This window comes from Amborella trichopoda, chromosome 6 (genome assembly GCF_054954075.1).
Source record: "Amborella trichopoda isolate Santa Cruz 75 chromosome 6, AtrichopodaSantaCruz75HAP2 v2.0, whole genome shotgun sequence".
Classification (NCBI taxonomy): domain Eukaryota; kingdom Viridiplantae; phylum Streptophyta; class Magnoliopsida; order Amborellales; family Amborellaceae; genus Amborella; species Amborella trichopoda.
Window position 1 is genome coordinate 8841805 of NC_142341.1, and position 15343 is coordinate 8857147.

General features: G+C 32.2%; 1 long non-coding RNA gene across 1 annotated transcript; it reads right to left on the reverse strand.

Annotated features, from left to right (window-relative positions):
- Window positions 1-7918: 7918 nt before the first annotated feature.
- LOC148781545 (uncharacterized) lies at window positions 7919-13659 on the reverse strand. Its single transcript, XR_016057662.1, has 2 exons — window positions 13550-13659; window positions 7919-8260 (listed from the first exon to the last, which is right to left on the reverse strand). It is a non-coding gene; the product is annotated as an uncharacterized LOC148781545 (long non-coding RNA).
- Window positions 13660-15343: the final 1684 nt, after the last annotated feature.

Below are 15343 nucleotides of genomic sequence, written 5' to 3' on the forward strand. Positions count from 1 at the left end.
ACCTTCTTCACGAGGAAGATGGTTCTCCAACCCCCGCAACCTCTGATTCATCTCTTGATTCATCTCACTTACTTCAGTTCGAAAATCCTCTAGGGCTTTAGTAAAATTTTCTACCCAACGATAATCCATAGCAGAGTAGGATTAGCTTGATTGCTTAGATCTAACATGGTAGCTTGATTGCTTAGATCTAACTTGCTCTCATGATCTGACTTGCTCTGATACCAATTAATGCAGCTCTAATACCAATTGATGCAAATTAAGAAAATAAAACCAGAAAAAAATAAAAAATAAAAGGTTGAGGGAATATACCCGCTCTCAAGGTCTGCAAGGGAATCCACCCCAAGGTTGAGAGAATATACCACCTCTTAAAGTCGGCAAGGGAATCCACCCCAAAAATCCTTTCACGAGACCAAATTTTATTAACTCATCTACCCCTTTTTATAATGAAGGGAAACGTCCCTTTAAATACACTTAAAAAAGAGAAAAAAAGATAAACAATTGACTTTCTGATTTTCTTTCATCCCTATCTTTTCTCTCTTAAATTCACATGCTCTCTTAACCATCACGTACCAAAAAGATATCTTTTCTCTTAATCTATGGTTTATCCAAAACATTCCCAAGTTGAAAAGATAAACCCCTTAGATTTAACCTTATCATATATATATATATATATATATATATATATATATATATATATATATATATATATATATATATATATATATATATATATATATATATATATTCTTAAACCAGATAACCCAATCCATAAATATCAACTCACACACAAACTCAATGCCCACAAATATCCTTGCGCACCTCTTCTCCTATTCCTGAAGAGATAAACTAAAGAATAATAAAAAATTGAAATAACCCTAATATTATTTGCATCATCTTGCCTATGTGAAATGGGTCTCTGGAGAGCCCTAGAGTGAGAAAGAAGGCATGTATTTGGGAGACATGATTGAAATTTGAGCATTTTTTGAGTAGAGAGAAAACATCAACAGGTTATGCTGCCTTAGAAGAGGATTTTGAGAGGGAATGTAGAGGTAATGAAGTAGAGAATAGGAGAGACAAAGTGGTTGGTAGAAAAAGGAATACCAACTCAAAGGAAAACCCCTCTATCTCGATACATGGAGAAAGATTCAAATAAGTTCGCTGGAAAATGTTCCAGCCACCAGAAAACTGAGATTGTTTCTCAAGAGGTTCAAGGCCTTGAGGTTTTCACAGACGATTGCTGGGACTTCGTCGGAAAGTCCAGGAGCTGAGAAAGTGGACAGTTTAGAGAGAGAAACACATGAGGAGAGAGATTGAAGGAGAGAGTTAGAAAAAAGTATCTTTTCTAATTTAATTGGGTTATAAGTTGGAATAAGAATAGAAAAAGCTATTTGGGGGCTAAAAGATAGGTTTTGAAATTTTGGGTTCAAGAAGAAATGAAAGTTGAAAATAGGGTTTATGGAGATATTTTTCCTAAAGTATTTATGTTTGTAAATATTTCTCGGGGAATATTTACGCTCGAACCAAACGTACCCCTAGCAATGTTTTTAGAGTCGGTCAGGTCTATTTGCACTTTGTCACTCGGGTTATATAAAAATAAATAAAATTATAAAAATATATATAAAATGTGGAATGGCGGTATAAAATTTTTGGGTGTATTTTGTATAAGGTGTCTATTTTAAACAATCAAGAGCACCAATGTTTTTTTTTTAAAAAATAAAAATAAAAATAAATAATCGGTGACTCGGATCGGCCATGCCAAAAAGATCTTTTCCAATCGATGGATCAGCAACCCAAATTGGAGAATCGACAAGATCTGCAAGAGCTGGCATTAAGTGTTTTTTTTTAAAAAAAATCACTAGAATGGCTTAAAAACCTAGTTTTTTAGGTTTCTAAAAAAATAATAGTATTGTATTATTTTTTCATTATTTTACTAAAATACCTAAATATTGAAAGTATGTCCCACGCTTTGAGTGCACAAAGCCAAAATATTTAGTGAAGTATGGGAAAAGTTTATATAAGGTTGCAACCTTAAAATGTAGAATCACATATGCACCTCAAAAATCTATCGGAAATGTTGTTTTAATGTTAAAAAAACACTCTAATCGATCATCTCGACATCGAGATGTACGAATATGAAAGAAAAGGTTTTTGAGTCCTGAAAATAGTGCATCTTGCAGCACATTATCTAGACTCTCCATTTTCAAGATTTTCATATTAGATCTACTTAATTTTAACTATTTTTGAAAATTAAAATTTCCTAATTAAGTATGAAAATAGATTTTTAAGATAATACTAATAATTTTTTACAACAAAATTACATATTATGGTGTGCCTTAATTGGATTGTTTAAGGGTGCAACCTTATAGAAACTGCACCCTTTAAGTATTAGGAAATAAAGTATTAAGGCATTCCTTTTTCAAAACACTCTTTGAAAAATTATTTATTTGGCTTCTTAGGAAATCATATGAGATTTCTATTTTTAACATGTTACATGTGGTTCACAATTAATTGTTAGGTTTTTAATTTCGTGATATTAATTTCATTTTTGTGCGTGATTTTTCTCTCAAACACACATTCGATCTTCTCTCTCTCACATACACACACAAAAAGCATATTAAACGTCTCTTTCACATGTACATATACATACAAATATATAGGACCACTATCTCTCAAACGCACTGATCCGATACTTATATTTAGTGAAGTATGGGAAAAGTTTTGAAATCGGATCAGTTTTTTAAGTGGCCAACGTGGGTCGCCGATCGGTTTAGTTAAGAAAAGCCCAATAATTTTTTAAATTTTATTGTTTTTGTGGGTACGAGGTGTTGTGCCGTTACAGTCTCACCCAAATACCCCAAAATTTTACAAATTATCCTCCAAAAGCCGGACCAAAAACCATCATGTCTCTCTCCCCCTCTCTTTTTCTCAAAAAAAACATCTCTCTCTCTCTTTTTGCAGTAAATATAGCTGGGTCTTTTGTGGCTCGCATAGGGAAAAAGGAAACAAAGTCCCATATATATATATTTTTTAGGTAATTGGATACCACAATGTGATAATTAGGTATGGGATGCTACCACCCCTTTTTTAATAAAATTTGCGAATGCAAATCGAAAGATGCAAAAGCAGCAATGAGATTCTTTAATGGGATTTAGCCGGATCTTGATATATTATAGGATTCAGATCGCCCATTATGTTTTTCGATTTGGATTGAGTAATTTTGATCCGGATCAATGATTTTTAAATACTGAAGTGTACTACTAAATATTTGCTAAAAGATGTGGTTTTAACCTAAAAATCAATTCCTGTAGGGGCCCTCTCCTCACCTAAAAAAAAAAAGAAAAGGAAATCAATGTATATCATGATCATGGTCACGTGCAATGAACACTGGCCGCTTGCAAACATCATGTATTTAAAGAAATATTTAAATTAGGAAAAAGTTTATATCAGGTTGACACCTTTTTTTTTATCACAACTTAAAATGTAGAATTAAGATGCAACCTAAAATCTTCGAAAAAGATTATTTTGATGTTGGAAAAACTTATATTTGATCATCTCGATATTGAGATGTATAGATATGAAAAGAACAAAAGATGTTCCAAATCTTAAAAATGGTACTTCTTCAAACATATTTATCTAGACCATTTATTTTCATGTATTTATAGATCTACTTGATTTGAACTATTTTTTAAATTTAAAATCTCATGAATAGGGATAAAAATAGATTCTCGCAGTATCGTCCATGTTTTGGATACAAAAATTGCATCTCATGACTACATTTGGAGGTGGTGCAACGACTTTGATTGTTTAAGGCAGTAACCTTATACAAAGTACACCATTCTATTAGGAAAAAGTTTATATAGAGCTTGGGCTCTAAACAATCAAATTAGAACCCACATCAAAAATTTTACTGGAAGAGGTTATTTTGATACGCAAATAATATCTTCAAATTGATAATCTCAACATCAAGATGCATGGACATGAGAAAAAATGGATTTCAAGTTTTGAAAATAGTGCATATTGTGATGCAATTTTGGACTGTCAATTTTCAAAATTTTCAAGTTTTCAAAGATCTACTCAATCTACACTATTTTTGAAGCTTTAAATTTTTTGATTAAAGATGAAAAATATATTTTAAGGCATTTATCGACATTATTTGAAGATGGGCTCTAATTTGATTATTTAGAGCCTCAGCTCTATACAACTGCACCCTTAAATTAAGGTGTGGTTTGTATAGAGTCAAGGCTCTAAACAATCAAAGTAAATCGTACCATTAAATGGTGTTGAGAAATGTGGTTTTAATAGTAGAAATGTTTATGATAGCCTTGTATTTTCAACTTTAATCATAAAATTTAAAGCTTCAAAAATAGTGTAGATCAAGCATATCAATGAAAACTTGAAAATCTTGAAAATGACAGTCTAAAAATGTTTTTCAACATTCACTATTTTCGAAACTTGAAAAATATTTTTTTTTTTAATGTCCATGCGTCTTGATGTTGAGATGATCAATTTGAGGATATTTGGGCATCAAAACAACCTCTTCTAGTGAAATTTTTGAGGTGGGGTTTAATTTGATTGTTTAGAGCCTCGGCTCTAAATAAAATTTTTCCTTTAAATTATGAAAAAGTATACAATGAGATCATTTACCTTTGGTACGAGGTGATTGCAATTAATTTTAACGAATGATGTGAAATTGGGTGGTTGCATTTATTGCAATGACCAAACTCTAAATTCAAAAGAAAAATTTCCAAACTGTACGACACACCCAAGCTATCGGACTTCACAACAGATAGTTAGAAATAATTGTGACCACCTTATACTAAAAGTAAATGATCTAATTATGTACAATCCCTTAAATTATTTTTTTGCGTTTTGAACTTTCACTATTACTATAACCCACTATGGATTCCACTGCCAGAAGGGTTCGCCTAGCATAAGGTGGTTACTCAATCTGGGCTCAGACACCCTACTAACCTTGACCCAACAACCCTAATCTATGCTAGTGTGGCCACAAATAGTGGTAAGTATGGGTCGGATAGGGGCCGGATCTGACCAGATATGGATATGGATCCTAATAGTATACATCAGATTTGGGTCCCAACCGGATCCTGGATATTCGGATCCGAATCCAAATAGTATGCATCAGATTCAGATATAGATCTGGATCCTAATTACTCTATGCTATTTAAAAAAATTATATATATAACATAAAAATTATTAAAAAAAATGGGTTGGATCAAGATCTGAATCCGAATCGGATCCATCTGCACCTGGATCATTTCGAACCTGACTTTTAGGTCTGGATCCAGATTTTAGATCCAAATTTTGAATATACCTGGTTCCGAATAGGGTGCGAAATCCACGTTTCGAATCCGGATTGGGTCAATTCTCACCCTAGCCGCAAAGTCGATATCCATGAGATTTATTCTCAATATATGCTTGCTATTTCTGACAAAGAAAACCCTGGATGATCTTTATTAAAAGAGGAAAGAAAGGGTGACAAAATGGTTGGATGGGTCAATTCTCACCCAAGCCGCAAAGTCCATATCTATCAGATTTATTCTCAATATATGCTTGCTATTTCTGACAAAGAAAAGCCTGGATGATCTTTATTAAAAGAGAAAAGAAAGGGTGACAAAATGGTTGAATGATCTTTATTAAAAGAGAAAAGTTTGTCTTGTAAAAAAAAAGGGTTGAGCAAATGATTGGATACTCTTCATTAAACGAGGTTCAGTTTGCATATAGCCCAGAAGCTTTAAATAATGTCAAGAAATGTAGTTTCAATTATTGGAAATTTTTGTGATAGCCTTAAAATATATTTTCATATTTAATTATAAAATTTAAAGCTTAAAAAGTTGTGTAGATCTTGAAAATTGACGGTCTAAAAATGCAATACAAGATGCATACCAAAACTTGAAATCTATTTTTTCCTCATGTCCATACATCTTGATGTTGATATGATCAATTTGAGGATATTTGGGCACCACCTCTTCTAGTAATATTTTTGAGGTGGGTTCTAATTTGATTTTGTTTAGAGCCTCGGCTCTATATAAACTTTTTCCTTTCGAATAACCCTGTATAGATGTGAAAAAAAATGTATTTCAAGTCTAGGATGTAGTGCATCTTATAATACATAATCAGAATCATCAATTTTCAATATTTTCAAGTGTTTATAGATCTCCTCGATCTGTACTATTTTTGAAGTTTTAAATTTTATAACTAGAAATGGAAATAAATTTTTCAGGCCTACTGAAAAATCTTCTTTTAATACTATTTAGAAATACGCTTTACTTTGATTGTTTAGGGCCTCAACTTTATTCGAACCACACCCTTATTAAACATAAATATGTAACAAAGAAAAGCTTTTCTTTCCACAAATTCATTAGAGCATGTATACTATGTTTTCGTAGGAGCATAGTGTTCGTCTACTTCTTGCTCAAAACATCTATTTAATTTTTTTTATAGACAAATTTTAGGAACCACATATGAATTACTAGATGATTATTTTCAAAAGAAAAAAATTAAAAATTTCCACATTGTGGCATAGATCTAGCCCTTTAAGATTTGGACGGTCACTATTCAATCTTGAGGCATTGGCTTTTCTAGTACATATAAGAGTTTATATCGGAGTGTTTTTACCGAAATGTCTATGGGCTGTAGAGATTACATCCCAAAATTTGAGATCTAAAAAGTATCCCTAGTATGTATTTTGCCCAAGAGAGCAAACCGATAGTATACTCCCACAGGAGTAGCAAATCATTTGGCAACTCGTAAATATACAATAGAAAAGTATACAAAACAGACTTTTTACTTTTTTGGTATAATTGGTATACTTTTCAAATTTCAAATCGGGTAGTTCTACGAGGGATATTGACTAGACTCAGTTGAAAAAAAAAACTAAAATATCAAACTTTATAACACCCCAAACCATCCAATTTCACATCTAATGGTTAGGAGTAATTATGACCAATGGCCTCTTAGGATACAACATAATGAATCAAACCATCCAATTTCATATCAAATGACTAGGAGTAATTATGACAAATGATACAACATAATGAACCAATGGTCTTGCCAAGAGATAAGATAAAAAATAATTTTATTTACTAAAAACAATTTTATTTATTTCTATCTTTAACTCCTTCAGCATTACTTTTACACTTGTTTAATTCTCTATTTAAACTTTTCTATTGTTTTTTATTTTCTACTTATGTTTATGCTATTAGAGAAAATTCCTTTTTATTCCTGTTCTCGATGGGTAAATGAGCGTATAGAAAATATTTCAAAATTTAAATATATATATATATATATATATATATATATATATATATATATATATATATATATATATATATATATATATATATATATATATTCGTATTTCATCTCCATAGTATATTATGTCTTTAAATCAAGATTTGATAAAAAGTAGAAGAGATCATTAAGGGGAGATGTGTACGATTTTTGGAGTCAACTTTACTAGTGGATTTTTTTATGAAAAATCAAAGATATTTTTAATCAAAATATAGACATTTGAGAAGATTTGGAGAAAAACATTAAAAGTTGAAAAACATGAAATGTCGCCATTCTTACTTATTCTTCTTGGTATTCAAATATATAATTAAAAATATTATCTATGCGTATGGAGTTCTGGTTTATTTACACGTGCGATCCCCATTTCACATATGTGCAACACCTTTAGGCCATTATTTTGGCTATCCTTTTGTAATCAATTTGCTGGACTTGCTTGATGACACGTGGTGTAAAGAAAGATAATCTGGCCGTCCATTTTGATCCCTATCCATTCATATGCCAGAGTTCACTATTTTCAAAGAAATAAAAACAATACGAGAACAACATAAAAAAATTAGAAAAAAGTTTATATAAAATGAACCTCATTTCTATAAATAAGATTGCAATAATTTGTACCATCTATTCTATTTAGACATGGTAGAAAAACATGGTAGAAAAGATGCATGAAATCTACATTATTCAGATAAGATAAATAATGTAGAATATTGCAACTTTATTTCTACAAATAAAATTTAAAATAAATAATGTAGAGTATTGCAACTTTATTTCTGCAAATAAAATTATAACGTTATACAAACCACACCCATAAAAACAAGAAACCTACGAGAGCACATTCTTCAAATTGATTAGAAGATAATAAGCAATGGTTTAAAAAGCGGATCGGTGACCCGGATTGGGCACCTCAAAAATTGATCCGGATCGGGAATCGGCTGAATCGGTCAGATTAAAGCTTCAAAAAAATCCGAAAAAATTATTAACATTCATTATAAATATTGTTTTTTAGGAATTCGATAAGAAATGAGGGTACTCCATTAAGAAATTTCATTTCTTTGCATGAATATGCGAATATTGATAAATTCTTTCCCTGCATAAACTACTATTTATCATTTAATTTACACCACACAAAAGGATAAACATAGAATTATCATGTAATAAATATATCAACATACATGGACGGCAATAAAGCATACAATTAGTAACATACGATCTGAAAATAAAATGACAGACGACGTCGTTCTTCTTCTTGGTCACGCTGGTGCCATTGATTGAATTCGTTTGACAATTCATTGATTCGATCTAAAAACGAATCATTGATATTAGTAGGCGTCTGACTATAACCAAATCCCTGAGTGTTAGTGTTCTGTTGTGTTCCCAATCCCAAATCCTCGAAGCTTGTCCATCCTTTATGCTCACCTACACTGTCGTGCTCATCCCTACACTGTTGCTGTTGGGACTCGATATGTGAATAATATGGCTGGGATAGGATGGCCTCAGAATCATCATCTCTCTCATTTTCCTTTAGACCCCATTCCCACTCTCCCTCATTAGGTGCAATATCACCGACATCTCTGACAAATTGTGGATATATTGGCTGGCTGCTTCCTTTTTCATGCTGCTCATCACCTTCTTCAAGAGATTCCTCACCGATAGCCTCAAGGAACGCTCTCTTGTGCAACACTGGCTCCTCCTCTTCTACTACCCATTGGTCTGCTGTGTCTGCAACAAATATTGTGTTTAAGTCTATCGGCCCATAATCTTCAAGCTTCCTTCTTATTTGTCCCTCTCAGAGATTTAAGTTATAATGAGCGTAGACTAGTTTATGAAGCTTCTCCGAAGCGAGTCGATTCCTCCTAGTAGTGTGGAACCATTGGAACGTACTCCAGTTGCGCTCACAGGCAGTAGCAGAACATGTCTGGAAGAGCACCTTGATTACTATCATCTTTAGGTGAGGTGCATCAGTACCATATATCTCCCACCATTCAGCTGGATTAAAATGCAAAAAGCATTGTAAGGGCAAGAACAATTCATAAGATTAAATATATGAATGAACAAAATATTAACGAGGGGAAAACCTGAATCTATTTTAGTTCGAGAATTCCTGGCAAGTCTAGTTCCGAAAGATCCTATAGCATCCCTATACATAGCAAGCTAAAACAAATATACTTCGTTTTAGTGGATTATTCCTCACAAATACAACAACTCAATGAAGTTCTTACTCAAACATTAAATAATACCCTCTTGTGTTGCAGCTCCTTGGTTTCGACGGCTTCTCTCTAACCTGGCAATAATGTATCTGACCCCTTCCATAATCTTGTAAGGATGTTCAGGTGTCAAATAGAAAATTTTTGGGTTGAAGTAGTAACCTAGAAAATATATAGATAGAAAAATATCATTTACAATTTCATAAAAAAAACGATTTAAAATGAAACATTCTAATGATATAAATATATATTTACCAGCCTAATGAATTGGACGTCCAAATTTGGTGTTCCACCTCCTTTCTATAATCTCGATCACTTTGCTAGCAAAACTACACTTCTCCCCAATAGCTGATTTTGCCATCTCGATACCTTCATAAAGGATGCCCATGGTAGCTTTCTTGTCAGCATCCACCATTCTTAACACCGTGACCAAAGGGGCAGTGGCCTCTACGACACTAGAACATCGAGACCAAAACCTCCTATTTGAGACTATGTTGTTCACTTTTATACCGGTACTGGACTTCGAGAGGCGGTCATTTAACCACTCTTAATAGGTAAACAATCTCTGTAATGCACCTTCAGATTTCCAAATGGAGTCTACAGCTAAGTAATCGGTCACAAAGCGGGTTATGGCAAGCCTAATTATCTCTTTTTCTTTAGAGTGTTCTCTAAACAGAAATAAAATTTTAGAGTGGTTGTATATAAATCTCGACACCAACCTTGCTTCATCTAGAGTCTCCTTCACAATTTTGATCTCACCGATCTCCTCTAACATAAGATCGATGCTGTGTGCAGCACACGTAGTCCATATTAGATGCTTCCTCTTATCCATCAACTTGCTGCCCGCAGAACACATACACGCGCATTGTCCGTAATAAACTGGACTACATGCTTATCTCCCACCTTCTCCATTATTTGATCATATAGTCGTACGTAAAAGTTTGCATCATTCTTTGTCCCTGATACGTCTTTGCTAGACAAAAAAGCTGTACCTTTTGGAGAATAGGCCATGAAGTTTAAAAATTCTTTTTTACTAACTTTATTCAACCAACCATCACTCATGAGAGTAATGCATGACCTTGGCCAACTCTGTTTATATTCTTCAATCCACTTTGTAACTTCCTTAACCTCTTCATCTAATATTGGCCCACTGAGCTCATACGTCATCGAGGGTTTACTCCGGGCCCGGCTCTCTAGATTGCACTGACCATAGGTGGAAAATATGAGCTATTGGCTGCATCAAAGAGAATCACGTTATCGTAGAACCATTTACCAACATATCTCTCCAACATGTTTCTTGTACCTTTAACCATGCCTTTTAAAGTCATCTGTAGTGACTTAGGCTTTGAGAGAAATGGGTATATACGACTATGACCTGTAATACTGGCACTCTTAAGTAAGCTAGAAACAATTTCTTCAACGTCTGAGTCTTCTTGATACATATTGCCACCAACCCCTCCATACATATTTGAACTGGGCCCGCCATACATGCTCGAGCTGGGCCCGCCATGCATGTCTGAGCTAGGCCCACCATGCACGCCCATGACATAACCACCAGGCATTATAAACCCGCGTTCCCTCTGGTATGTTTCATGTAAACTCATTCTTGTGGCCATCTCCAAGTCATTATTATATTGCTTTTCTACATCATTCCTGCTTGATGACGTATATAAACTAGCTATCTCCTCATCCATCCTCTGCTTTGCAATTTTTTTTCCTTTGGTACCCTTGAGAAAAATGCCGCCATCTGCTTTATTACATTATTAGGGACACTATTGCACGCAGAAACATCTCCCTTAACCCCTGCCAAGTGTTGCTTGAACCTATGTACGCCACTACTTATCACTCTTTGGCAGTAATTACAAATAATTGTCTTTTTTGTTGGGTTCAAGTCTGACCCCATGTTGCCATGTAGGGTCCTCTGCAGATCTTGCCATGGTTCAACTTTAAATTGTAAAAAGTTAAAAATTAACCTGACAGTTGAACATGAAAAATAATCACCATGTGTAGTGATAATATGTTGGGGTAGTCATAAAGTTATATTTGTTAGTTAATACAAAATACTTTTATTAACAAAAATATTTTAATTCCTACTGGGAAAAATAATTTATTTATGCAACATTATAGATAAAAATAGCCCATATCAGCCACTACATAAAGAACAATAAATTTACACTGCTATAGTATCAATAAAAAATATATTTACAATGGTATAGTAATTCACAATGCCAATTCATATGGACTTGTCACAAATCTTCATTTCGACAAATATGAATTAGTTCCTACTGAGAAAAAAAAAATATTTATGCAACATTAGAGATAAAAAAAAGCCTGTATACGTCACACATGCCAAATATTCATACATCTCAATTACAAATATGTAAGATAATATAATAAAAAAAGCAAGCTCCAAACATGCCTACAACTCAATTATCAAGAACATACATTTTTTGCATTAAAAATTTAGTAAAAAAATTGATAATTGCAAGCTAATATAATTATCATACATGATATTTTACAATGATATTCACTTTAATTCCTCATGATAATACAGTTTAACAACATGTATTTTTTCCATTAAAAATTTAAAAAAATTAAAATACTTTTTTAATGCAAAACTACATTAAAAATATAATACAGTTTAACAACATGTATTTGTTAATGTATTTTTTTGCATTAACAACAAATTAAAAAATACAGTTTTGCATTAAAAATAAAACAACATGCCACGATTTTTTTACAATGATATTCACTTTAATTCCTCATGATAATACAGTTTAACAACATGTATTTTTTGTATTAAAAATTTAAAAATTAAAAATACTTTTTTAATGCAAAATTGCATTAAAAATATAATACCTTTTTAACAGCATGTATTTGTTAATGTATTTTTTTGCATTAACAACAAATTAAAAAATACAATTTTGCATTAAATATATAATAACATGTATTTTTTTGCATAAATAATCTATCAACATGAAATTTTTTTAACGATAAAAATTAAAAATATTGTTTAATTCCTCATGATAATCAAAAACAATTTTTCGAAAAGTCACGATTTCTCAAAAAAATTGATCATGAAAAAAAAAAAACCCCAGTTCTTCACAGACCAACCTAACATCAGTCATTCCAACTCAAAAATCCATCTTAAATCGAATATATTACATCAAATTTAATACATGTTTTGATAAACAACACTATAAGGAATCAAAGCCCTATACTATTTACACATTATTATCAAAATATTAAATAAAATCGATTGAATTGAGGGAAAAAAAAAAGCAGTTCTTCATAGACATCAGTCATTCAATCTCAAAAATCAATCTCAGATTGAATAAATCAGATAAAATTGAATACATGAGATGATAAACAACACCATAACGAATCAAAACCCTATAAATTTAACACATTCTTGGCAAAATATTTACTGAAATTGTGAAAATGGTGGAAAAAAAAAAACAGTCCACTTTTTTTTTAACAGACATCACTCTTATTTTCTATAAAATCCAACTCAAATTGAATAAATATAATCAAATTAAATATATCTAATGATAAACAACACTACAAAGAATCAAAACCCTATAAATTTAATACATGATTTGTAAAATATTGACAGGATTTGATCAAATAGCAGAAAAAAAAAAAAAAAATTCCACTTTTTTTTCAACAGACATCACTCTTATTTTCTATAAAATCCAACTCAGATTGAATAAATATAATCAAATTGAATATTGCAAATGATAAACAACACTACAAAGAATCAAAACCCCATATATTTAATACATTATTTGTAAAATATTAACTGGATTTGATCAAATGGCGGAAAAAAAAAAACAGTCCACTTTTTTTTTATAGACATCACTCTTATTTTCTATAAACTCCAACTCAAATTGAATAAATATAATCAAATTGAATATATCTAATGATAAACAACACTACAAAGAATCCTATAAATTTAATACATAATTTGTAAAATATTGACTGGATTTGATCGCATGGCGGAAAAAAAAAAAAAAAAAAAAAAACAGAGTTTGTACCTGTTCTTCGTGCATCCGTGCCTTCAAACTCAAAATTGATATGTATTCCTCCAAGACAATCACAAATTATGAACACAAAATTCTGAGCAACACTTTTACAATCACTCAGCCTGAAATTTTACAAAAAATGAAGCTTTATTTCGATTGAAATCACTGAAATGGCAGAAACCCTAAAACTCACTCTTCGATCCAAATTTGTTGATAAAAAACGGTGGTTTTAATTCGTTTTATTGAGTGAAAATTATTCGAAATTTGAATTAAAGCCTGTAAGATTCGTTCAGAAGGCTGAAAACGTTGAAAATCGATCACAAAATGACAAAAAAAATCAAAATCCCGTGAAGAACACTGTGCAGCCCACGTTCTTCCGGGTTCCTCAGACAGAATCGCGAGTCTACTATTGGGAATCGCCCGGTTCTCTCTGGACACGGGCGATTCCCGTTTTATGTGCAGAACCGACGCATCCTCGGGCAATTCCCGAGTCGAACAGGGCGAGTCCGGTTCGACTCAACGTTTTTTAAAACCTTGATAATAAGTAATAAAGTTGATAGAACAAGATGTAATTGCCCACTTTCATGTGGGGACTAACAACCATGTGCTTAGTTGTCTCGATTTTTTTTTCAAATTCCAAATTTACCTATCTTACGTTAAAATAATTTATTAGCAGAAATAGAGAAGAAAAAAGGAATCTCCAACAAAAAATAAATAAACTAAAGGGGATTGTATAGCATGAGATCATTTATCATTGTTACAAGGAGGTCACAATCACTCCTAACTCTTAGATCTCAAATTGGATGGCATGGGGTGTGTTACAAGTACACCATTTTTTTTTGGAAGTTTTGAATCTACGACAAACTTACAACCATCTAATTCAAAATTTGACATAAAAGTAAGCTCCTTGTACTAAAGTTAAGGAAAAATTTCATATAAGATTGCAACCAATGTTCAAAAAAGCGGAACCCGGCTACGCGGGTGCCCAACGGCCACCCAGGCCTGCGTGCCGCCTTGCCTAGGGCCAAAAAAAAATTTTTTTTAGTTGTATTGATTTTTTTTTTTTTTTTAATATAAAAGGTTTAAAGAGGGGTTTTAAGTTCATTTTAAATCTAAACCCACAATAACTCATTTTAAGAGAGAGAAACCTCAAAAAAACTAAATTTTGTTACTTTCATTGGATTGAAGTGCTTCTCAAAGTTACGAAAAACGTATCCAAACATAACCCAAGTAAATTTGATTTAGTTTTTGAGTTTTATAATCCTATTAGAGGTTTTTTATTATGTTAGCACCAGAAAGCATCTCAAATGTGGGAGTTTAGAATTTGAGCAATCAAAGTAAGTGCAAGAAATTATTTTTTAGATTGCTTGTTTTATTTTGAGATGTCTTCTTCAATATCTAATCGAAGTTAAGATCCGAGTTAAAAATATGGATATAACCTGAATCCAAATAACAAAAATTGCATTAGATGCAATGTTTGTGAAAAAAATACGAAAGGGGGAATAAACCGGTTTAAGAAGCATCTTACCGGTACTAAAGGGGATGTTGTCCCTTGTAAAAATGTTCCTGAAGCTATTAGAGAGGAGACTAAGCAATATATGAGTTTTGTAAAACAAAACCAAGAACCAAATCCTTGTTATTTGAATATTTCTATTCCTACTACTTCTAGAAGAAGTGATCCGGGTTGGAAGTATGGTTATGACCCAAAACCAAATGATAAAAATTGTATCAGGTGTAATTTTTGTGAAAAAAATACCAATGGGTATTAACCGATTCAAGAAACACCTTGCTGGTGTTAAAAGAAAT